This window comes from Stegodyphus dumicola, chromosome 8 (assembly GCF_044657685.1).
Source record: "Stegodyphus dumicola isolate Sdum_Otavi_A_Nest chromosome 8, ASM4465768v1".
In the NCBI taxonomy this organism is placed as follows: Eukaryota; Metazoa; Arthropoda; class Arachnida; order Araneae; family Eresidae; genus Stegodyphus; species Stegodyphus dumicola.
This window is the reverse complement of record NC_140775.1, coordinates 46,353,535-46,380,235: the sequence shown is the minus strand read 5'-3', so window position 1 is coordinate 46,380,235 and position 26,701 is coordinate 46,353,535. Positions and strand designations below refer to the sequence as shown.

Here is a 26,701-nt window from a genome sequence, read left to right as displayed (position 1 = left end):
TACGTGTTTAGGATTATACTTTTTTTAATACAATTCCTATATATTTTTTTTCCTTTTTGTTTCTTTAACGGAGAATTTCGATTTTTATTGTTTTACTGCTCCTCAATATCTTTATCAGAGTTCCAGTTGTCTTCCTACTGTTTAGGTTTTCCTATACTAAAATAATAGTTTTAAAAAATGCGTTCTTCTTTACTAATTGTTTTTTAGATATCCTAAAAATTAACTATCACTTTGCAGTTTCTTAAATGCATGTGCACCTTAGCGTGGTTATGTCATTAGATCTATGGTTTTGGTTATTATTTTAAAAAGCCATTATTTCCTCTATAGTGTTTAAACTAACGCTGATATTACATGAAACACTACAAATTTCTGCCAGAGTGCCTTTTAAAATCCTCTGGGAAAGAGCTGATTTTACTTAGCAGCTTTTTCTCGCTTAATTGAAACAGTGAAGTAGTAAATTAACATTAAAATCGATGAACACGAAAAGTATGCATGTCTAATTTTTTTAAATCAACATTTTCATTTGCTCATGATTCATTCAATAGCAAGTTTATATTTTATAAAATAATCATAATGTTATGCAAAAGTAATGGAGCGTTTAAATCTTCAAAAGTTCAGTGTTGAAAATTAAGAGAATAATCACATTTGACCGATGGCGTTCAAAACCAATGCACAGATTTTAATAAAATTTTGTACGAGCATAGGTTGATGTACTAAAGAAAAATATATGTTACAATACTAATATTACACCTGCAAAATAGAGATTACAGGATTGAATCAAAAAGAAGACTTCACGGGAGTATGGTCCCCTCTAACGTCCCTATAGCTATCACAACCGCAGTGAAATTTTCGGATCCTAGAGACTTCTGAGAAGGGTAAAGTCAGCTTCAGCTGACATACGAAGAACGTCCCAGGCGTGTTCTATAGGGTTTAGGTCTACAGATTTAGCTCACCCGTTCATTCAGCCCATTGCTTTGCTAAGTTTGGATCACTAAAATAATTTCGAAAAATACGAAGTAAAGAAAGAAAGAAAATCCGTGCCAGGATGATGCTTAACGAAGAATAATAGAAGGGATGGTTTGGTTTGGTTTATTTAATTACGGCAAAACATACGAGGGCTACCTGCCTAAAGGGAGGAATGCCTTCGTGGAAGACTTTCTAAGGGGAATTGGCTCGTATATACGTTACACATGGGGAAACCACGTAAACGCGCATGCAGCCAGCCCGTTCGCCGGGATTCGAACCCGAACCGAACTACCACTCTGCCGTTGGTGGGCCGAATAACAAATAGAACGTCAGTTAAATTACGGTTTGTGTAATATCTACTTAACGTTTTAGGTAGTTATGATTATTTGCAAACAGTACATCAAGTTAAATACCGTATTATTATAGCATGCATTAAATTGCTAAGAAATAAGAATTTGAAACTGTACAAGAAACATCCATTCAAAGAAGAAAAATTAAAGTTGTTTGCATGGACTGTGAAATGGGCGATAACAGTGTTCAGAACATCTCCGATTAGCATTCGCGAATAAGAAAGTAATAATTTTTAGAGGTTTTTCTTAACCAATTGGCTGCCGGCGTTTTTCTGCTTGATGATTTTTCTGTAATCATCAAGCAGAAAAATCATTTGTGTCATTAATTTTAATTGTCAATCAATTTTGTCATGAATTTAAAAAACATTTTGGACATTCCTGTATTTACTAAAATGGAAAATAAAGTGTTTCCTGCAGGCTGTTTATCTGGGAAAATAAATCGTAAATTCAAAGAAGACTTGACTTCTGTTAAGTAATGTCATTACAATATTACATATTCTTTTTAAATAAATATTCCCAAATTGAAAGCTGAACAATTAGTATATATTATAAAAGTTTTAATGATCCAAGAAAATTTCACATAGCGTATAAACTGATTAAACCGATAAGCAATGCTTGGGATCCATTGATGGCCTTTGCGTTTAAAATTCGACAACGAGATTTAGGAGGTAACACATTCAAGGATCAAACTAAATTAACTTGTTGATCTTATCACATTCAAGTATCAAACTAACCTCTGATACTGGTTTTCACTGATTCAATGATAAAACTCAATTCAGATACCAATTTTGATAAATGAGCAGAGAAAACTCAGATAATGATCTTAATAGCTGGTAATAGTGTTATAAATGTAGCATGGTTCAAACTTCTTGCATTTCGTTAAGCATGAGCATTTGAATGCATTTTGAAAAGGAAACACCGGCTGAGACTTAATAAATATTTTTAAGCTTATTAAGTCATCAGTTTTCAAAACACTGTTGTTATAAGCAATACGATTTGTTTACAGATTTAAAATATTAGTATTAGTTCAGAAATGAGGACAGGAAAAATGGTTTGGAGAAACAGTATTGTTACATATCAAAATAGTAAAATTCTCAAATATTTCAATGAAATACTAATTTAATGAATTTTCGTAATCATTAATTCTACCCAATTCATTAATTACGATAACGACATTTAGTCGCCGTCGTATCTGTTTCCATTATTGCGTTTTATAAGACAGATCAAAATTTTATCCCCATTTAAAAAACGCTAAAATGGCATTTATCCTTAAAATAATGCTTATCAGCCTAAAACTATCAAAATGACTCTTCCAAGAGAAACCTAAATTGCAGTGTACGTATCTAGACTAAGTTCAAATCATATAATTACTATTCGAAGTTGCAAGCTAACATAAATAAAAAGGGGAAATATATATCAGCCCTTCCCTACTTTTAAGGACTGAAACTACCAAAAAAAAAATGTAAGCAAGAAAACGGACAAGCCAAGTATATATTGAAATATAAAACTTATAATATAATCTAATACTTTACGCTTCTAATGCGAAACTGTAAACTAACCATCAAACCAAGACCACAAGTCATACAAACTTATTATAGAAATCTCAAGAAACCTACTTTCCCCGATATGGTGAAGCAATTGCTGTAGTTAGCATACACTCATATAAATCTATAATTAATAAAGATACCAACTAAATGAAACAGAACATTTAAGTTTTAATACAAAATCTCAATACAAAATTCAAATGTTTAATACAATACAGTATTGTCGAAGTATATGCTCGATATTTTGTGATATCATAGTTTAAAATCTGTATAATGTGAATTATTTAAATTAAGGATTAGTGATAACATCAGTTGCCGCTGGTGCACTATCTTTCCATTGTTAACAGACTATGAAACTAAATGTTCAAATGACACGTTTAGAATAATTTTTTGCAGTTTCTCAAATTTTCCAGTTTTTATTTATTGTAAAAATTTCCCACGAATAAATAAAAAATAGAGCTGTGTAATTTCTGCTTAGAAACGCATTTCAAAATTATATATATTAGGTAATAATATTCTAAATAATACGCATATGTAATAATAGTATTCTAAACAATTAATTTGTTGCATTACACTAGTAGTCCGTGTCTAGAATGTAATCATAGGTTTACAACAGAAAAGGAAATCGTAAGTTTGTAATTGTATAGTATGCTAAATTTCTTAGCTTTTCAGTCCCTGATATGAAACAGGGACAACCAGCGGCCGAGCGGTAAAAGTCGCTGAACATTGGTAGTTCGATCCGAGGTTTGAATCCCGCGAACGGGCTGACTGCATGGGCATTTTCGTGGCTTTTTCCACGTGTAACATGCATACGAGTCAGTTCCCCTTAGAAAGTCCTTCACGAAGGCATCCGACCTCTTAGGCGGATAGCCCTTGAGGCTTTGCTGTCATCTCATAAACGAAATCAAAGCCTGATAAAACAAATTATGCAAGCAGTTATCCAGTTATAATATTCTTTGCGGTCTGCGGATCGCATGCGGTCTCTGACTCCTTTTTCTGCAGCATTCTATTCATCTCGAGAAAATAAAAAAATAATTCTTTACATGTTCGGTAATACCAGGGATAAATAGAAAGGGCTAGCTCATTTCTTTGTTCGACTCCTCGCCGACGCGAGCCTAATGGGGAAAATTAACAGGCAGTAATCTGACGTCACTGTGATGCAACATGTTCTGATTTCCCGCGTTTAAAACTGTAGTTTCATTCAGCTGTGAGACGATTTTCTAGAGGTTACATATCCCAAATTAATTTTAATCATATATATATCTGTTTTCTAATAATGTATATATTTACAATAATTTATATATATGTAATTTTAGTCAGTTTTTATTTTAAATTCTATATTGTAAAGTACCATTTACGTAATATGGCTTTTTGCGCTGTAGTAACTTGCCGTAGCACTTGCAGAAGTACGAAAGGATGAGATATTTTATTTCATGGGACCAAAGGATCCAAATGAGGTTTTGCTTTTGACGAAAGAATGGATACACAAATGTCGAAGACAAGATTCTATTAATGCGAAGAGCGGAAAAATCTGCAGCGAACATTTTCTATGCAGTGTTTATGAAGATGATATGAAAAATCGCTTGTTTGGATAGCCAGAAAAAGAAACTGTTGAAATGGAATGCTGTGCCGAAAGTAAATTATGATGACAATAAAAAATCGAAATTGATGATGACAATAGTAAATCAAATTTTAATGATTTTGAAATAAAACACACAAATGAAAATATAGATATTCCTGAATGCCCTAAGTTAAAGGATAAACAAGAATGCATTGATAATTTGAAGAACAAAATAATATCCTTAGAAAATTGTATTAAAGTATTGAAAAATAGAGAAAAGAAAAATTTTAGAATGTTTGTTCAGCGGCAAAGAAGGTGGACGACATCTAGACAGAAATTGGTATCAGAAATTAAAATCTCAAATAGCGAAAAATTTTTTTTTGGGGGGAAGCACAAATCGGAGAATTTGAAAAAATGTCTAAAGCCTATTTTTATAAAGACGCAGATTAATGTATTACTGAAAAAGAAGGAAAAAATCAGGTGGACTAGTGAAGATATTTCACGTTGCATTGTCATAAGAGCTCTGTCATCTTAAATCTATGATTTTTGGAAAGAACAAAAATTAAGAAAAAAACTGGAATATCTTTACGTAGTATTAGCAAATTAAAGAAATGGTGCGCTAAATTTTAGTGTAGTCCAAGAATTCAAAGTAATGTTCTTACTCTAAAGAAGGAAAGAGGGGAATATTTGTATTCTGTAGAAAAAATATGCGTTCTCAGTTTCGACGAAATGCATATAGATTGAAAACTCTGCTATGACTCTAAACTGGACCAAGTTCTCGGCTCTTTTCAAAATGTGCAGTTAATCAAAGGTCTCATTTCGCGCTCTGCCTCGAATTACTGAGAAACCACGTTTTAGATAAAGGATTTGTTTTAGAAGATGTAACTGTTTTAAATTTTGTTATTATTAAAGAGGTTTTAAATAGAGATTGAGAAGAAATCAAATTATGTCACAAACTAAAACCGAATTATTTAATGGTCAAGGGAAACGAGAGACAAAAAGTCGCTCCAGAGAAAACATTATTTTCAAAAAGTACCGCAAAAGGTATACTCCACCCCACAGGAAATCAAAAAGCATCTGTAATCGATAATATCTTCGGTATTATGAATAGTACTAACAAGAATAACAAGTATTTAACAAACTAATTTTGTTAAGTACTTGTTAAAGTTATTCTTATTGTATCCTTTGTAACTAATTATTGATTAGATTTTGTGCTAAATTAGCATTCTAGATAAAATATAATAGTATAAAACATTAAAGTAATTGGCATAAAAAGACTTGCTTCCTTTACTCACACTTTTGAAAAATTAAATAACTGTTTTAGGTTCTCTGAGTAAAGCTATTTTGTCAAAATTAAGGTAACAATCTTACATACATTTATTTAATTGTAATATAGATATAAATATAAATTACAAAATTATTTAAAAAAATTATTATATTGAATCGGAAGAGAATTATAACAATGTAAAATTTACAATTAGGCAAAAAATCAAACGTAGGTTAGCAGAAATGTTGCCATATATGTCATATATGTTTAAAACTATGTCAATGTAAAATTGATTTTTATTTTTGCTTTTTGTTTTTTGAGTAAATTTAAATAGCTGCTATTATAGTTATCTTAGAAGCAGTATAAAAATTCTCTCAGTTCACAAGCAGATAAAGAAATGATTAGAAATAAACGTTAATTAAATAAAAAACCTGCAAGTAAAAATTGAAAAAACCCACGGAACTTTATGTTAAAAGAGTAGCACATTTTATCTATTATTTTAAAATTGAGTAAGTATTATTAAATTTTTTAATGATTCAGTCTAAAATGCATAAAGCAGTAACATTGTCTCTTCCAAATTATAGCTATCTTTCACACACAGCTCATTTCAAACGCTGGTTCAAAATCGCTAATTTTCAAGCTGTGAATTGCATCTGCGCGCTCAGTATCATCATGACTACGTCATCACTTCTCACTTTCTGCTTCAGGGGGAAAAGCTCTATGAGCTAGCCCTTCTCTTTTAAGTCCTGGGTAATACTATCGGTATGACCAGCTTTTCTCACTTTTGAAAGGGAATAAATCCCACACGAGGTCTAAGACAAAAAGCATTCATTTGACTTCTGAAAATCGCTAGAATAAGTAACATGCCTCTAAGCATCTGAAAGGTAGTTGCGGCGAAAAACGAAGCCAGGTGTCGGGAAAGAAACAATAGACATCCATCTGCTACGAGGATTTCCCCGCATATGTTTGCTCATTTTTTGAAGAACTACGGCGTTTGGTTTTTCTTATTTAGGTTTAGAAAATTTTGATCAGAAGATTTTGCGAATTTATTCACTTTTTTAAATACATCATCAAGTATGAAAATAGAATTTTTATGTCCCACACTATTGTAAAATGCTGACTATTTAGACTTGAGGAATTTCAGTTTGACATGTCTGGTCTGGATCTACTATATCTTTTCGCTTTCACATATTCTTCTGCATTTTATTAAAAGTTTAATTCCCCATCTAATATATTATGATATTTTAATTAAGTTTTCAATATATTATTTATCACTAAGACTGCTTACCTTTTACGCCGCTACAATTAAATTTGTTATTTTTACTATCAGATTAAAACACACGTACACACACACACACATCTCTCTCTCTATATATATATATCTGCTACTATATCTGTATATATATATATACACGTGTGTTTTTTTAATCGAATCGATTTAAAGATCTTCTTTCTTCCATTTTCAGTGACTATATGGCCCCTAAACGTATTTTTGCGTGTATTTCCGGAACTAATCGCAGGATTTCCGCTTAAGTCTCTCTACAGGGTATTTAAAGCATAAGAAATCAAATGATAATGCGAATTAAAAGTACTTCAGCTATTACTCGAAAAGGAATATATAAATTGATAGAATTAGTTTCTAAATATACCGGAAATTCTCTGAACCGTTTCTCAATTGAATGGAATTTGAATTCTCAAAATTACGGTACTGTAGTATCCCAAGTAAATAATCTAGAAATTTAGATGTTTACAAAATATTTTTAGAAATATCTTATTTTATTTAAAATTAAATACAAGCTTCAAAATTTCAGTTTAATATGATAAGATTGAAGACTTTTATAATATACTCTTTCGTTTATATGGAAATTTCTGGCAGGTTTTTAGTAATAGTAATATTGTCAAACATTCTATTTTACTAAACTATCTTAATTTAACATTTTTTTAATAAATTCCATGCGGCTTTTCGTTTAACTGGTTATTTGGCAAAAAAGCGTTTACCTCATGATTAACTTTAGTTATCACATAATTGTAAATATTTAATTATCTCATTTAATCAGTTTGTTACTGATTAATAAACTGAGCGATTTAAAAACAGTAAACGCATTTCTTAATAATTTAAATCTTTATTTTGGTTTTAATATCTAACTGACATAAAAAAATATGGAACCTTATAATAATAGATAAAAGTTTTTATCGCGATATATTACGACTTCGTGCAGAAATTGTTTTTTCTTTCATTCCCTTTACAAAATAATTATAGATTTTTTATAGTAAAGTATTTCACTTTCCGTTATTTTAATATCAATATTTTTAATAGTTATGCAAAATATATTTATAAATAAATATATAAAATATGTTAGCGTGTTTTTAATATCAAAGTATATAAGATTATTAGGCCAAAGGGACAGTTTGACCGCAAGGGCTATTAATTTCGTTTTGGCATTTTGCTTTGGTTCACTATAAACGGCGTTTCACTTTTCACGTTTTTGCCACCAAATGTTAGAGCTCTGCATTATATTTAAAGAAATTAAATAATGAACAATCTGCATGAATTTATGGACATTTCTCACACTGCAAAGGAACATCGGTACGTAGAGATCAAATTTTTAATAACGTAATCCTCCACTCTATATGGGCATCTGGAAGCACAAAATTTGAATTTGGAATTTCTTTTATTATCTTTTTTATATTTTATAAAACTTTAACGAATTTTTGATTGACAAAGTCAACGATTTTAAAGCGAGCAATGGCAATACTGTACCTAAAAAAAAAAAAATAAATAAAATAAAAATAAAAATAAAAATAAATCTTAAATGTTTCAGATTTTAAATTACGTCCAAAGGGGCGTTTTTTAACATTTTGTGTGTTACCTTTCTTTATTAAATATCATGTTCCTCGCACTTAAACCATAAGATCCAGTGCAACAGCAATATCGCAAAATAGTTTTAAAACGAGCATATCTTTAGAATTTCCGATACAGAGACTCACGCGCTGGAGATAAAAATGTTTTTTCTGCACAACGTTGCCATTGCTCGCTTTGAAATCCTTGAGTTTGTTAATCAAAAATTCGTCAAAGTTTTAAAAAATAGGAAATCGATCATAAAACAAATTTCAAATTTCAAATTTGGTCTTCCACATGCTCATATCCGTTGGAGGATTACGTTATTCAAAATTCGATTACTCTATGTACCGTTGTTTTATCACAATACGAGAAATATACATACATTTATGAAGATTTTTCATTATTTAATTTCTTCAAATATAATGCAGGACTCTAACATTTTGTGGCAACAGTTTGAAAAGTGAACCGACATTTATGAGTCCGACGCAAAATGCCAAAACGAAACTAATAGTCCTTCGGGATTCAAATTCCTTTGGACTAAAAATGTCTGAAGGCTTTCAGATTTTATATTACGTCCAAAGATGCGCTTTTTTAACGTTTTGTGTTGTACCCTTATTTGTTCAATGTCATGTTCTCCGCATTTATGCCATTCAATTCAACAGCAATATCACAAAATATTTAAAACAACATATCTTTAGACTCTCTGATACAGAGTCTAGCGCGCTGGAGATAATTTTTTTTATCCGTACAGTGTTGCCATTGCTTGCTTTGAAATCGTTGAGTTTCTTAATCAAAAACTCATAAATGCTTTTCAAAATATGAAACAGATAATAAAACAAATTTAGAATACCAAATTTGGGCTGCCCATATTCAGGTGGAGACGTACGTTATTCAGAATTTGATGGCTCTAGGTACCGTTGTTTTATCCCAATGCGAGAAACATACATTTATGCAACTTCTTCATTATTCAATTTCTTTGAATATAATACAGGGCTCTAATATTTGGTGGCAACAATTTAGAAAGTGACTCGCCATTTATAGTGAATCAAAGCAAAATGCCCAAACTGAATTAATAGCCCATCTGGGCTAACGAATGACTTTTGGGCTAAAAACATTTTTATCACCAGCACGCGAGACTGTGTATCGGAAATTCTAAAGATATGTTCTTTTTAAATTATTTTGTGATATTGCTGTTGAATTGAATTTTATCGTTTAAGTGTGTAGAACATGATATTTAATAAATAAAGGTAATAGACAACACGTTAAAAAAATCCTTTCTGTGTAATATAAATCTGAAAGTTTTAATGTTTTTTTATTTTATTTATTTATTTTTCCCTATTAATCCTTTGTAATCCTTTTATATATGAAAAAAATCGGTAAACTCGTTGTTAAGCTCTGCGATAGATATTACATTGTATTGATGCGGGTAATTCTGAGGTATTAGAAACGTCTTTTATTGTTCTCATTCGCAATACGCGTTAATCCTTTTTTTTTATAAAATTATCAGTGAATTGTATTAAAAATTATATTAATCATGTAGGGTCTTAGAAAGCAAAATGAAAGTAAGCATGTTTGAGAAGCTTGTTCATTGGTTTTATTTTACGGCAGAGAGCATTATCTAGGAGCGTGTTTATTGCTTTTCACTTATTTTGCCAAGCAATTGCAGACTGACTAAATGTAAAAAATATATGAACGATCTTTCATTTTTGCCAAACGGCAACAGTGTGAGGACTGTCTACTTCATAAATTTAATAATAAGTTTTAAATTATTCCGTTTGTTGCATTGGCAACACTTTCGAATGTCGCATAAATAATTAATATAAGGTAAAGTAATAATATATCAGTACAAAAATATTACAAAAGTACTTGATCTTTTCCTACCTTTTCTTTCAAATACTGGATAATAATCAATAATCGAAATCAATAATTGGATAATAATCAATAATTGGATAATAATCGAAAAAGAAAATAACTGAAAACCAAAAGATTCTGTACCAGTTTGTGAAATGAAAACAATATAAATATTTTGTTCTTTATACTTCGCTCAGTAAGAAATCTTGCCAAGGAAAATGGATGGTATAGGAATGGTAGTCTAACGTAACTAAACAAAACGAAAACTCTGGAAAGACACCGGTAAGGATATTTCTAATGAACAAAACTGCGTTTCCTTATTGTAAAATTTTGTATCTTAACAAATTGCGCTTAAAAAGACACATAGTTATTTATTTCAGTTGAAAGATCGACTGAAGATCGATCCGATTTTTTTACTTCTTCCTGATAATAAGATTGCTACAGAAAAATTTTCAAAGTCTCTGAATGTCTTGGATACTCAATATCATATCATATTCAATTGTATAGATTTAAAAAATAATTAAAATATTGAAAATTTGAATTTTCCCCATTTTCTCCTGAGATAGTCGTGTACTATTCAGGAATTTGTCAGGAAATTAACTTTTTTTGAAATGTGAGGCCAGTGTTGATTATCACAAGACTTATGTAATTATACAATACAGCATATATTCAGTAATCTCAAAAAAGAAAATGGCGAACCAGGTTGAAAATAGTATCTTTCTACCTATTTTTGTTGCTGGAAAAATATGTTTTATAAGAGTATCATTAACTGTTTCTCAGGAGATGTAGTTTGCTCACGTTTGGCGCCTGATTAGAATGCGCATTATTTTCAAACTTATATAATACAGTTGTCCAATTTCATTTTCGCACACAGTTTTTTAGTCGGTAATATAGAAATGTCTTAGTGTGCCAGTATAATTCAAGGTCATTTAAGGGAATCTGAATATTTTGAGATTGAATACAACACTATACAATATATTTCAAATATTTACGACACAACAGGATATACATTGCCCTTTATTACACAAGGTGATTTGTTCAAACGTGCTTCAAACTTCTGAGAGTGGTAGATTGCGCGAAGAACAAATCGAAATCATGTAGTAATGTCGGATTAAAAGTGCCGTCTTCGTCATCTAGTACCTTCAGGGACTCACTTTTGTGAGTGCGGGGTGTCACAATACCGAGGTACTTTAGCCCGTCAGGAGATCATCTTCTTGGTGAGACGGCTATCACGATACTGGAGACCGAGTGATCTATCTTCTTCTCCGTCTCCTCTCCTCTTCGCTGGAACTTTTTCTCTTTCCTTCTCCTCTGTCGTTTTCCTCTTCAGAGGTTGGCGCTCGTCATGAGAAACTGGAACATCCCTTGCCTCTAGGTTTCGAATGGCGAGAAAACTGAATTCGTGTTTGCCGTGCTTGGAGAACTGTGTCGCTGTAAAGGAGGGTCCTAGTAGTTGAGGGGCGAAGTAGTGTCCTCAACACGCTACTTTAGTCTCTGCTGCAGGTAAACGGGGGCACCTTGTCGTCCTCACGTGTGTCAATCGGGTGGTCACTAGTCCTTGTGTCAGTGGCTTGGGGATAAACTTTGGCATCTTGAAGTAACTGTTTCAGCGCACAAAATTCTAAACTTCTTCAGGGGAGTGATATTAGAGATCGATCGTCTTTCGATTTCATAGGACAAGTTTGTAACTGAGCTCTGGGATCAGAAAGTCTGTACTGCTAGGCGGATCGAGATGTGTAAAGAGGGTAAGTTAATTGATACGAAACACATAATCTTTACCTTCAGTTTGCCAGATCTGCCGAAAAGTGTTAAGGTCAGTTATATTCACTGCCCAATTAGGACCCTACATTTCCAGCCCCACGCGATGTTTCCAGTGCCAGCGTTTTGGCCACACAAAGATGTCATGCCGTGGAAAACTAACATATGCACTCTGCTCTGTCGAGGGTCACGACAGTGATACGTGCACTGCTGTGTGCCACTGTTTGTTAACTGCAAATGGGAACATACAGCTTTCTCACGATCTTGTCCCACGTGGAAAATAGATAAAGAAGTGCAGGCTGTCAAAGTTGCAAAAAAATTCATATGTTGCAGCTGGAAGACTACTTTCTGATACCCAGCCCGGTCGAAACGTTACTTTTGCTAATGCAAAGACATCTGTTCAGTCAGTGGCCACCCAAACCATTGCCCTTATTCCCCCCCCCCAAAAAAAAAAACCGCCATCCACAATCATTCCAAAATAATTACGATATCTGTATTAGAAGAGAACAAACAAATCAGAAAAAAGAACTAGTAAATTTTAATAAACCAGAATGTAAAATAGGGAAACGACCAAAATTTCATCCGAGGAGCACAAGCTCATTAGACAGCACGTGTTCTGAGGTTTTTAATTCTGATATGGAAATATAAGCGGAAATGGATATTCCAAAACATCTTCTGCCCCACGAAACAAAAAAGCAGCATAGACATAATAAAAGTTCATAATGACTACTCTGTTGTTATGGAACTGTTGAGGATTGAACAAAAGTCTTGTCAGCCTTAAAGACCTAATAAAAAATCAGCATCTAGTCTGCTTTGCAACACAACAAACACACCTGAAACCTAAGCAAGTGATTAAGCTTCGGAGCTATTCTTTTATTAGGAAAGGTAGGATTTGTAATGAAAGTGTCAGTTGTGGTATAGGTTTCTTCACACAGCTTGACTATCCTTTATAAATGCTTCCTCTTCCGACCTTCTTCCAAGGTGTTGCAATGTAGATTCATTTTCGGAAGCTGATTTCAGTATATTCAATATATCTGCCACCAAATGAGCACATAGAGTAGCAGGATCTGGGTGGTTTAATAGACCTTGGTGATTTTAACGGCCACAATCCTCTTTGGGAAAGTAAAAATAAAAACTCAAGAGTTAGGCAAATCGAGCGAATAATCAGCGATCATTCTCTTTGCATCCTTAATAATGGAGAAGAACATTAATTTTGCCATCTGTTCACCAGCTGTTTCCATTTCGCAAAATGAATATTGTAAATAATTTGCATAACAACGACCATTTTCCCATTTCTCTTACATTTACGTACACAGATATTGTTACGTTATTTTCTTCCTTCACGTTCGTACAGGGTTCATGTGGATTTGGAGTGAATAACGACGACACTTGATGAAGTATCGAAACACACATTATTGCCCAGTGTCGTCCGGACAGCTCCAAAACACGTTTTTACAGTCGTCGATGAACTACTATAAACACGCTGACACGATCAGCGACACAGCCTCCTGGTTATCAGGCTATCACGGTGGAGACAGCTTCACGGCAAAACACCAGAGTACAGCTCCCGACTCTGCTCGGTCGTTCTCGGAACTCCACGTACTCTCGAGACTCTCCACGCTACAACTCGCAATGCACTCGACGACACACAGAGCACGGCTCCCGACTCTTCGGTTCAGTCATTCCAGGAGCTCAACACGCTATCTCGACGATGCACTAACCACGATACACTAAAGACTTTTCAATGCACTAGACGACCCACTCGGCACTCGCTGGCCGGCTTTCAACTCGATCGTCTCCGCACAGACTAACTAGATGGGAACCTCTCTTTCTCGCAGTAGACGAGGCACTCTCACTCGCCCTCTCGACGAGCACTCTCGAAGACACTCACTCACCGACTGCGGACCAGCAGAGCTTATATAGCTTTCGGCTTGTGTTAGAGAACATTCTGGGATAAACCGGTAAGAATTCGTTCCAGAAAGTTCTCCATCAGTCCATGGCATATCGCCAATTTTGTCGCCAAATGGGCGGTTTCTCGCCAAAATAGGAAACCCTGCCTACCTTTGCTGTTTTATGCCAACCCTAAAAGTGCTTTGCGGTTAAGGTATCTCACCGCGCCTATAAATTTCGTAACACTGCCCCCTCCCAAGGACTGCACGTCCCGGGCAGTACAACCCTTGGTCAGAAGCCAAATTCGATACAATCAAAACGCTTTAAAACATATAGATAATATAACTAAAGAAACAATAATTTACACTATGTTCAGGTTATATATACAAATTAAACACATAACTATTTTAAATTATACAAATTAAAGTTCAGAAAGAATTTCAGTCTCAGTCTTTTCATTAAAATATACCCGGGTCAAATACTTTTGCACTGCAGTTCTGAGATGCATTTCTGTTTTGCATGTCACAGTCTGAAGATTCAGTCCTTTCAGACTTGTCATCCACAGGAAGATCTGAGACAGTTTGTTCATCACTCTGTAATTCATTCGCAGCATGCGTACAGTTCACCTCGGTATTTTCAGCTATTGGTACATGCTCATTTTCCTCTATTTCCTGAAAACCAGTTCCGATGTTTGCATTAGAGTCGCGAACGAAACCCGATTCTTCACAAACACAAGTATCCAGGTTTAGAATCAAGTCCATGTCTGCACAATCTGCACTATGAGACGCACATATAGTTTGTAAAGTGGGGTGAATTTTCTTGCAATACTGGAGCGTACTGCTTAAGCTGCACACCAGCTTCTCCCATCTCTGCATCACTTGCACTTTCAGATGGTTCAATACTTTCTTCCACTTCAGGCACTTGAGAATCAAAATATTCTTTCCCGTCTTTTATTTCTTCATGTTTTCGTTCTTTTTCTTTAATCCCGTTAGTTCCTTTATCTTTCATTTCTTGATCTTCCTCAGCCAGTTCATTAGCTACTTCCTTCATTTCTTCATGCTTTGGTCCTACAGATGCCACATCTATCATTACCATATCGTCTTTTATGGTTCCAGTTTCTTCTCTAAGCTCCACTTTCACCTGTTGGTGATAGCTGTGTGGGAAAGGTGACATTAACATGGTTTAACTTTTGGGGTCGTGAGTTCAAATCCCATAAACTTTTTCCACCCTGTCTGTAACTTTCTTAGCTTCTTGTTCCAATTTGATCTATATTTATGTTTTATAATTTATTTCTATTATTATATGCATTAAATGTAATGTTTTATTTATGCTCTTATTTAAATTTTCCCCGCAAAAAATTTATTTTGAAAATTATATACTACGAATTTAAAGCATGCTCCCTGTACATATATATATAATATGTACAGGGAGTTTCACTTTTATGTGAATGTACATACATGTGTTGAGACTTTGGGATGTTTCCTGCTCTAAATTTTCACTACCAATTAACATGAGACAGTTTTAATGCCCTAAACATTTTAAAAAAAAACTTACTATAATAATTGCTTTTAAATTCATTCCTCTCCAGTAGAAGCGCAGGAATTAATTAAATATTTCCATTTTCTTTACCTAATGTGTGTATATATGTATATAAAGAGAAAAAGCTTATTTTTATAATTTCTATAAAAGAGATATGAATTAAAAATTGTAAATTAAAAATAATATTTTGTGGATTATGCATAAAATATAACTGCGCATAGTGCATTAAAACAAACGAGATTTATAATAAATTATCCAGAAATGACCCTGATAAAATTAAAATGAAGAAATCGATGCTAAAATTTTATATATTACCTGCTTTCTCCCAAAATTTCGGCATATTTTAAAAATATACAATCTCACATGGCAGTCAGCAGTATATAAGCATAGCAAATTTTGTGTAAATATTGTGAACCTTTCTTTACAGTTGCTCTGTATTTTTAAAGTACCAACTATTTTTTTAATTCTTTTAACTTTTTTATTTTATTTTATTTATTTATTTTCAGTAACAGGACATTTTAGTTTTAATAATATATACATATGATTTTATTAATATTTAAGGCTTCTAGAAACTCAAAGAAATTTTAAAAATTTACTTCAGCTTCTATGTAATTAGTGATGTTTATAATATGCATTATAACCTTACTTATCTAAAAATTGATAGCGTACTTTACTTTCACAATTCACAAGCAGAATTAAAAATTTCCAATAACATGGAATTTAAATATCTTAAAAATCCAAATCTCGTAAGTTAAATACAGAGACATCTGGTGGCAATAAATGCAATCGACCACCGAACTTCCGTAGCGTAAATCCAACGCAATGGTCTTCCGTCTGCGTAAGTCATTGGGTGTCCTTTTGATTCTCTTTAATAGAATTTGGAAAGCGAATATTTTCCCAAATACATGGAGGAAAGCTACTGTTATACCAATTGCTAAACCGGGGAAGGATCCAAAGAACCCTTTGAACTACTGACCCATCGCGCTTACTAGTTGTATCTGTAAACTGTTTGAAAAAAATGGTAAAGAACCCTCTTGTCTACTAGAGAAAAATAAGATTATCTCCCCCTTCCTCAGAGTGGTTTACGTAAAGGAAGATCAACTCTAGATAATATTCTTATTCCGGGAACATCAAAACGAAAAACCTTTGTAACCACATGTAAGAAGAAACCACATGGTGCCTGTATTTTTCGATATGGAGAAGGCCTACGATAGAGCCTGGAGGTATGGATATTCCAAGTGAGAATTGATACCACCTTGTCAGACGAGTTCTCTGTCAAGAAGGTGTGCCTCAAGGTAGAGTTCTTAGTGTAACTCCTTTCAGGCTTAAAATAAACTCAGTTTTAAAAGAGTTTCTTTCTTACATTTTTCAGTACTCCTTGTGGCAGCACTGCCAAGATTGAGAAATAATCCCATTTAACCCAGTTTTCCGGATTCGAATCCCTGAAAAAGCATGGATGTTTGTAAATTTATAGTGTAGCCACATGGAAAGAAAAACTAGAAAAGTAGCAGATAAGAAGAGGTGAAAAGGAAAAGAACAGAGATCATTCAGACACTGGGAATGCAACCCGCGTCTCACTAAGAAGGTGATCTCTTGAAGGTCTAAGGCTGATTTACAATTTAAAAAAGATTCTCTTCATTATATAGCAACAGTAGCTAAGTGGAGCCTCTGTGTTATGACGGATTTGCCTTCTAAATTTTATAGTTCATGTATTTATAGTCTCGCATTTTATTCAATTTATTTCAGTTTTCGAATTTCTGGAGCAACAACCTTCACTTATATTTTCAAAATGGTTTTATTAGCCTTCACACGCTTCCAAGCTTCCAACGCAGCAAAAGAATTGCGAGAAGATTCCAAATTAGTCAAAATTTAGAATTTTCGAGGGGATTTCTATATTTATATGAAGACTCTCCTTTATTTGGTGGCTTTAGAATGAGAACATAGAGTGGTAAATTCAATCTATTATGCATCATATATCCCATAGAAACTCAACCTATAATGCATCATATATCTTACAGAAATTTATATATAATTATCGGTCCCCTTGTGTGCATTAAATAAAATATAATATGGTATAAAACTGACCAATTTGTTTGTTGTTAAGATCAATATTTTGTAGAATAATTAGTTTCTACTGCTCATCATATGTCAAGGATTTTAATACATTCCGCAGCCTTCCGTATACAGTTCCTTAGTATTGTTTACGTAGCTCATGAAGAGTGTTTTATATGTTTTTTATGGTTTATGTTTATTTTATATGCTTTATATGTATATTAGTCATATTTCTAGTTATTTATATTTTATGTTCTCTGTTTTATATTCTGGCACTGCAATGCATTTTTTTTGCATCCTTTGTCTCCAAAAAAGTAACCATTGTGTCGCCATCTAACCCTGTTATGGCCTTGTAACTTACTCCTAAATTCTTTAATAAACGCTGAATACTGGAGGCATAGACCTGCTTACCTTTGGTAGACACCAGGTGCCTCCGTCCTCCGTCACCTGTCACATGCATGATTCCAATGTCGTTCTAATCGGTATAATGATTAGCGACGTTGGGGTTATCACTGGGCACAGGCTCGAATCTCAGGGCCCGAATCCCAAAGGTGTGAATGTTCGGATGTGTATGGTAGCTACGGTACATGAGAGCACTTAATGTACTGGCGAGCGCAAAGCTTCTAGAGTGGTTTGGTTCTAGAGTTCTAGAGAGGAAGGGTGTACGTTCGGATCCATCTTTCTATGTATTCGCCATCAAACGTCAGCGGAGTTGTACAGTTAGTACAATAGCGCTATACCTGTATATGCAACAGTGAAATTTTGGTGTCACACTCCTTTTTTCCTTTCTGGTTCCTATTTGTCTTTATGCATACTACCTATTTCAGAACTTTGTACATGATTAGTGAATAATCCTATGTATAATTTTCGAAAAATATTATGTTTGAAGTCCTTATCTTCTGGGAAATGCTATTAAATTATTATAATTGAATTTATCCCAGCAATTATTATACTAGGAGCAATTATTGTATTAGAAGACGCACTAAAAAGCAGTTTGATTTCCTTCTGAAATTATGCTACGCGTATTAGTATGTATACGAATTTTTATCAGAATGACTGCAGACAGGACTTGTGGCTGTCAGCACTGTTGTTTAAATAATTATAAAATTAGCAAAGGCTACAGAATTCAGTAAATGTTGTAAAAATGTCGCTTGTTATTAAATCATTTATACAAGAATTTTGCATGAAATACACTTTATTTATACTTTGACGTCCCTCTACTGGCAATAATTTGACTTTTTCACACATTTATTTGCCGAAATGATAAGCTCATTTACGTTGCCTAAAATCTTGATATATTATTCATTAAGGACAATTTTTTGTTGGTAATTTTAAGAAATGAAGTTTTTACAAAGAGATTTGTAGTACCGCAGAAGTTTTTCTAATATTTTTTCAGTTAATAATTAAGGTTGGAAATTGACTAGAAAATAATGAACTGGTAAGGGAAAAAAATTTGCTTTGGAGATGCACATAAGAAAAAAAAAACAACAACAAAAAAAAAATGTGGGAGGGGGGAGATTGTAAACAACCTATGTGCTGGAAATTCTAGCGGATGGGAGAAACTCGAGGAATCAATATCCTGTAATGAAGAATGCACTCTTTGAAAACAAGACGTAGATTTTTTTAGGTATTTAATTTTTATAGAAACTGTCGGAAAGGATGATGCATTGCATTGTTGGGCTGCTCTTAATTATTTTTATTTTTTTATTTTTCCAGATTTTCATATATGTGTGTAAAAAATTTCCAGAATTTAAAATATTGCTTTTAACTACAAAAAATTCTAAAAATGAATATCTTTGAAAATAAAATCTCCTTTAGTTATAAGAAATCAGTAATATCAACATCAATGTCATCTGTATTCAAACTTTTAATGATGTTCCTTATCCACATAACATAAATAATTGCAAATATTCTACAGCAACGTTGCAAATATGCGATTAATACTCATGATATTGTGTTACTGAATATTTCGTAAAAATTCAATTACGTTGTTTAGGGTATTAGATTTTGTTCGGAAATAATACGCTCAAGGGATCAGTAACTCAATCCATCGAATTATTTTAACCAGTATTGCGTAGAACTCATTGATAGACACGACTTTATTCATCATTCTCGTAAATCACATTACGCAGTTGCTATACATCACTCTCGTATGGTACGTTTATTGTATGCCGTTACTATCTTAACACTTTGATATCAATTCAGTTATCACATCATTACATTTACTATATGTGCTAAAGACTTGGTGGCAGTTTGTTCTGGGAAGTTTTAGAACATCTACAGTTTTCTTAAGAAGGAAAAAGCTACCTGACATACCAAATCTGAAAATGTATATTTGAAATATACTTTGGTCTCAGCTACCATTTCGGATCATTGAGATGTTAAACGTACATTCGCCTCGCACCAAATGCGTTTCTTAAAAGATCAAACCAAAACAAAACTCTATCATTTAACTGCTGGAAATTAAATTTTGTATTCTTTGTTAATAATTTGCTTATCAAGAGAAATGATGTCTGGGAGAAAAAAAGCTCTTTTCACGGTTTAGCCTTACCTGTATCCTGTTAATGTTGTGTGTTTCTTAGTATGTTCATACAACTTCCAGATGTGTTAGTAAAAGGTAGTTATTGGAATGTGGTATCATTTTTTTGTTACCCTTTATTTGAAGCTCCGATATCCTGTCAAAACTCTTATCATTTTCTGTAAGATTTAACTCTAGAGAGCAAAACGTAGCTGCAGAATGTAAATCTTGAAAAACGTGAATGCTTAATAGAATTTGTTTTTCTATGAAACCTTGACGGTAACTGCATTGTGCGAAGCAGCAACAAAAATCTCCTACCTCATCGATATTTTTAGGAGATGAATTCTTTTCAGAAATCGGGCCATGCTCTTTTTTTTTTTTTTTTTTTTTTTTTTTTTTTTTTTTTTTTTTGTAGAACATGGTGACAGCATTTTCGTCAAGTAGAACGTCTTTCTAAATTACTTCTTGCTTGTTAAAAAAACACACAGAATACAATTATTTATTCGAAGTCTCTAAAAGCAGAAGTTTGTCTGGTGGAAGCTAGTTTTTTTCTCCTGGATGAAAACATCCACGCAGATGACTGTGAATTTGCCCTTTGGTTATACAGTTTTCGTCAATCATTTACTTAGACAACTTCCGACTGCTATGTATCGTTTCAACAGGTTCTTATTGCTTTTCGTTTCTCTAACTCCTTTCTTTAAGCAAATAGATATTTTATTAAAAATGAGACATAATTACAATCGCTTGTGCTAATTGTTACGTGACAAGTTTAGTGGGACTGGTCGGAAAAAGTCCTGAAACTTTTTACGTGCATTCTGAAAGACCAGTATGTGTCTTATACTAATTTAATCATCTGAATAATTTCTGTTTTAATAAGGAGTAACGGAGCATTTCAAGCAAGTTAGAAATAGCTCATGATTTGTAAAAGACAATTCCTGAAGAACTTCGGATTTTAAATCCGACTTATTTTACGCGTTTTGAAATAAACTTAGTGCTAATAAAATAGAGCTAGAAATGTTACTGGAATATGATTCATATAAAAACAGTACACAAACTAGAGGGAATCTGAGAGCCTTTCATCTTTTTTCTACGTTTTTGGCGAAAAATATGTTTCTCTGAGATGAACCCTTAACTTAAAATTCATAAATTCATTTGTTGCTCAAAGCATATAAAGTATTTAATTCCTCCTAAGCAGTGGTCTAAATTGTGCTCCTTTATCAATTAATGGGAGACTGAAATAAGGTTAATAATATAGGTGTTTATTTCAAGTAATACATTTTCGATTTATTTATCTAACTTCAAATTATTTATTAATTTTGTTTCGATATTTTGATTAAAATAAAGCATATTTTCCTCAATAGCTTTTGTAAGGAAAATATTGAAATTGTAAAATTATATTCTAAACATTAAATAATTAGATTGTTATATATTACAATGATAACTATTAATTGGAAGCTGTATTATACATACTGCAAACTGAAATCTTTTTTTGGTATTTCGTATTGTCTTTCACTTCGCTGAGAAATGCTTACTATTTGAATGTAATACTCTTTATTTAATAAGTCTAGCTGTTTATTTAGATATATAACACTCTTTATTTAATCTGAATAATGTATTAAATACTATTTCGCATATTAAATAGGATAGAACATAAAGTATTTTATTTTGTGTTCGTTAAATAGTTTATTAAACCCTGTATCAAGTAACATTTTCCACCAGTTAAATCTTTTTAGACATAGTATTGTAAAATTAAGAATTAAGATAAAAGAAATCTGAAGGGTAAGTGAAATTAATGTCGCGTCAGCGTTACAATTCAATTTCCAGTATGCAAATAACTTTATTCAAATCGAAAGTTCATCCAGATTTATAGAATACATGATTCATTTATTGTAATTTCTATTGTACAAAAGTTCCTTCATTTTCGGTAGGTATTAGATGATAAACATCTGCTATTAAATGAAAGGTAAGAACGAATGAAACCAGTTTACGTTCTAATACTTTAAAGCCAAAGGTCGTAATTTGCATATAATAGAACATTTTAAGCTCATTTTTTAAGTTCCTGATATTGCTTCAGCGTTTATTTGCACCTTTTGGGAATTTATTTGGCACCAAAAAGGAATATATCGGCATATTAAACTGTTTAGATTAAATTAGGACTCTGATTGTGGTACAACGCTCGAACAAATGGTGTCAGATAATTAGGTCTGAAAAATCATTTTGTTGATCCTAAAAAAAAATTACTTACTTTTTTTTATTCTTTAGAGTCTGAATAAGCTAGCTTTAATATTTATTTGCATTTTCTTATATCATACATCTGTTTCCTGCGCAATTCGATATTGTAGACTGCGATGCTATAATATCGCTTAGTGCAATATTGTGGATATGGTTTCGTATCCCACAGAAGATATGTATTTTTGTAAAATTATACCTTCGAATTATAGGGACACTTAAAATACCGTTGAGCTAAAAGAGCCTTCGATAAATTTATGGTAGACCGAGAAGAACAGGACAGCTGCATATCTAGTTCAGTGGTATTGTCCAAAAATACTGTGATGAAGCAACGCGAAAGTCTCACTATCACTTTTAATATACCTATGGCCTTGAACAGCAATAGGGCTCTTTTCCATCTTGGCCATGCTGATTTCCTAATTCGGAGGCCTGATCTAGACTACAGTTTTTTTACAGTTTTCAGATCAGAAGGAGAAATCTCAACACGCAACAACATACACGTCTTTAATATTCTGTTTCGTTCAGGGGATCTTATTATTAAGTTACTGTATCTGCTACACACGCTTTTTTATAATTTTTTTGTAAATTTCTTTTGATGTCATTAATTTCAATAATAGAGGTCTGTCATTTGGAAAAATAAGGCTGGAATTTTCCTGCATCAGGTACTAACTATTCTGCTCAGCCGTTATAATTCAGTTTGCTAACAAGATAACACATAAGTAGAGTAAGATAAGTTGACAAGAAGTTCAAGATTAAGAAAGTAGAGAGAGAAGTCCTTGTTATTACAGTGTGAAACATTTTCTATTCGTGATTTAGATTCTCTTAAAAACAATTGTACAGAAACATATCGAAAAGCACAGACGTAGTTATATCACACTTATCAAGCGAATATAGGTAAGAGAGGTCGTATAGAATATTATTTATAACAAATAGAAATAAATTTATGGAGTTAAAAGTACATTCGAAAGTCAGTTGTAAATGATTCCAATGTAATAATGAACTGATTTCCTATCAATTTGTAAGTATGCTTGGCTACCATATAATTGCGTGCATTTTAGTTGCATGTTCAATTGAAGCATTGTTGAATTCCGGTGATCATTGCTTCAAATTGCAAAGCTTCAGAATACTTTTACTGCAAAATTTGCCCTTCAAATAGCTACAAAGGAAGAAATCTGTTGATATCAATTCAGAGGCTGAAGCAATGGCTCACATTAGAGACCTGTTTCGGATCCCAGTTGTGGAAACATCTTGTTTGAGTTCTTCATATTCTGTTGGATAATAGATATTAGAATTATAGGTATTTGTTTGTCGTAGGCGTGCAGTTTTTTTTAATGGCTTCTTTCTGTAAAGTCAGAGTAATTGGTGGAATACCTGAAATGATTTGGTAGAGAATTAGTAGTGGTTGTTCTATATGCTTTTGTTATTGATAGCAGAAAAAGCCGTTGTATTGAAGTTGGTTGTCTTTTTGCATGCTGATTTAGATCTGTGCCCCAAGCAGAAGTGCCATGTAAAAGAATCTTTTCTATTAGTGTTGTATACCAAATTTTCTGATATTGAGAAGAAATTCCCCAGTTTCTTGCTGTGGTTATTTTTATTGAGTTTGATAATATTAGAAGTTTATTTTTGATATATTTGATATGTTGATGCCATTAAAGTCTATTATGAAGCATGATACCTAGGTATAGTAGTGAATTTAACTGTTGCTATTTTATCTTGTGCTATTTTGATAATTGGGTTTCGAATGTTTCTTTTCTTGGTGCTCTGTTTTGGTATATAAGAAGCTTTACTCTTGAGAATTGATATTTTTAACTGAAATTTCTTGGGAAATGATTGTGGATGTGTTAAAATCTGTAGGAAGGCTAACATTCACAATAATTATGGTAATGTCGCCAAACGATGTCAATAAAATGATAGCGAAGTCATTGTTTGGGTAGGCATAAGTTTGAATGGACGCCCAGAACTGCAGATCTTTACTAAGGAAATTATAACGGATCAAAGTATAAGACGGACCTTCTTGATAGCTGTATGTAGCTTTTTAGAGGTACAGTTGATGATAATTTTCGTCTCCTATTGCTCTCTAATAATTTCGTGGTACACTGAAAATAAAGAAACAGCCTGATGGTATGTGTATTCATTAGATAAAGATCTGTTTGAACACGTATGGGCGCTTTAAGGTGGCAGCTTTCATCATTGTAGCTCCAACTTCATGTTTGCAGGAGATTTAAAAAGCGAATAATCATGAATATGTCACATTTGCTCCTCGGTAATCTAATCGAAATCATGAAACATGAACAGGTAGCTTTCATTTCAATCTGATACGTTCGTAAAATGCACATATATAGACAAATATATAACATCAAAATGCTTGCGTTTCGCTATTTATAACCAAATTCACGTTAAAAATAGCTAATTTCAATTATATTTTGAAAGTATCAAGGTAAAGATCTTGAGAAATTTTAATTTTTTAATTAAAAATAAAACCCTTGAAACTTGGTGGTAGGGAAGTCGACTGCCACAAGCTTGGAGAAGGCGCAAATTTTTGAAAATGTATAGTGTCTTTGCAACATGGCTGTACTTAAAATACTATGAATAGCAAAGGTCCTGTCGGAGAGGTTAGTGAAAGGGAAAGAGAAACGTGAGAGTTTTTGAGTTGTTACCATTCGGTAAAATGCCTTCTGGGCTAATAATAATGAAAAGCGATGTTCTTTTGTAGAGAAGGCATGCTCAATATCCTAAGTTAATTTATACTCTTAGAAATATTGGTCGCATTTGCAGGTGAATTTTTACAATATATGATCGCCAGAGAAATATATTCGAAATCGGCATCGAAATATATTGCTTGATACTTTCGAAATTTGTATTGTTGGAGAAAAATCTAAAAACAGAAAAAAAAAAAAAAACTCTCATTGTCTCAAAATAACATTAACATCTAAAAAATCCGAAAGTAAAAATGTCTCAAAATAAAACTTGAAAATTCTGTTTTTATACACTTAATTTGCTTCTTGAATTTAGGCTTTTACATTTATTAATCGGTAGTTTTTGCTATCAGCAATGAAAAAATATGTTAGGCATTATGAAAACGAATGACAGCAATAATTGGCTTACTGTTATTTCTTCTCTTACCAAAAATTGTATAACGGCATTTAATTTCAGAACTGGAAGCAAAAATAATTTACTAATATGAATCACGACAGTCGTTTCCTTAAGACAATTACAGCTGTTAAGTACCAGTATTTTTGCCAATGCTATATAATAATGGTATATAAAATATAATTGTCGTTTATAAGGCAACCACAGCCAAAAACGATCCTTGGAATTTTCCTTATTGCTTGGAAACGTAAATGAAAATTTTTATGAATATATTACTTTAGTAGGATGTCAAAGAAAGCAATTCATTATTTTAATAACGTTTTGTAGAATCACATGCGGGTTCAAACGTTTTCATTATCCATATAGAATGAACATATTATGCTGCAGCTCACACGACGATCTTTTAATATCAATAAATTGAACTTAATTAGGGTTACATCGTTTGTACTTGCTACGTTATCTCACAAGCTTTTTCTTAAGCACCAGCCGTAACGTTTTATAATGTTTACTTATTGTAAGGTACTTATTTTACAGAAAATGTATAATCGTCTTCACGATAAAAATAATTTAGTTTAAAGAATAATAATTAGTCAGAACTATTATTCTAGTAACTATTCTTCTAACTATTATAGAGAAAGTTAACTATTATTCTGCGTCCGGGGGGCATAATATTTTTGAGATCAACAATATTTATCGTCGAAAAACGTTTGCAGTGATGATTTGTTTTAACAATTAAAATTCGGGAATAGAAATTGCATCAGAGAATAATCATAAAGGTGACTTTTCAGCTTATAAAACTTCATTTGAAGCTTAAGTTTATAAAAACAAAGGGATTATTTTGGAAGAACATTTTATAGAAGTTTTTAAATTTAAATTAGAAAACTGAAGTTATTAAGTTCATAAAAACCTACAGACTACTCAGTATTTGTTTACATTTATTTCCGTGAAAGAACATTTTACATTCAGCAAATGCAAAATGAGAGAAAACTGCGTAATTGAAAGAAATCATTCTGTCGGGGGGGGGAAGGCGACACAAAAATAGTTGAAATAGCTTTGGTAATTTTCATTTTAATATGTATTAAATCTTTCAGCATGTTTTGTGAAACTAAATCTATTAAAACATTATGACAAATTTAGTTTGACATAAATGCTAAAAAAATTCTAATACTGTATTTTGTATGATAGTTCGCTCTATATGTGACTGTTTTTGATGCAATAGAATGTTATTTCCTTAAGAATTGATT

At 32.6% G+C, this 26,701-nt stretch overlaps 1 protein-coding gene across 2 annotated transcripts in view; it reads left to right on the top strand.

Moving 5' to 3' along the window:
* Positions 1-26,701, top strand: part of LOC118179831 (uncharacterized) — a 36,077-nt gene that overhangs the window by 8,318 nt on the left and 1,058 nt on the right. The window lies entirely within an intron of this gene.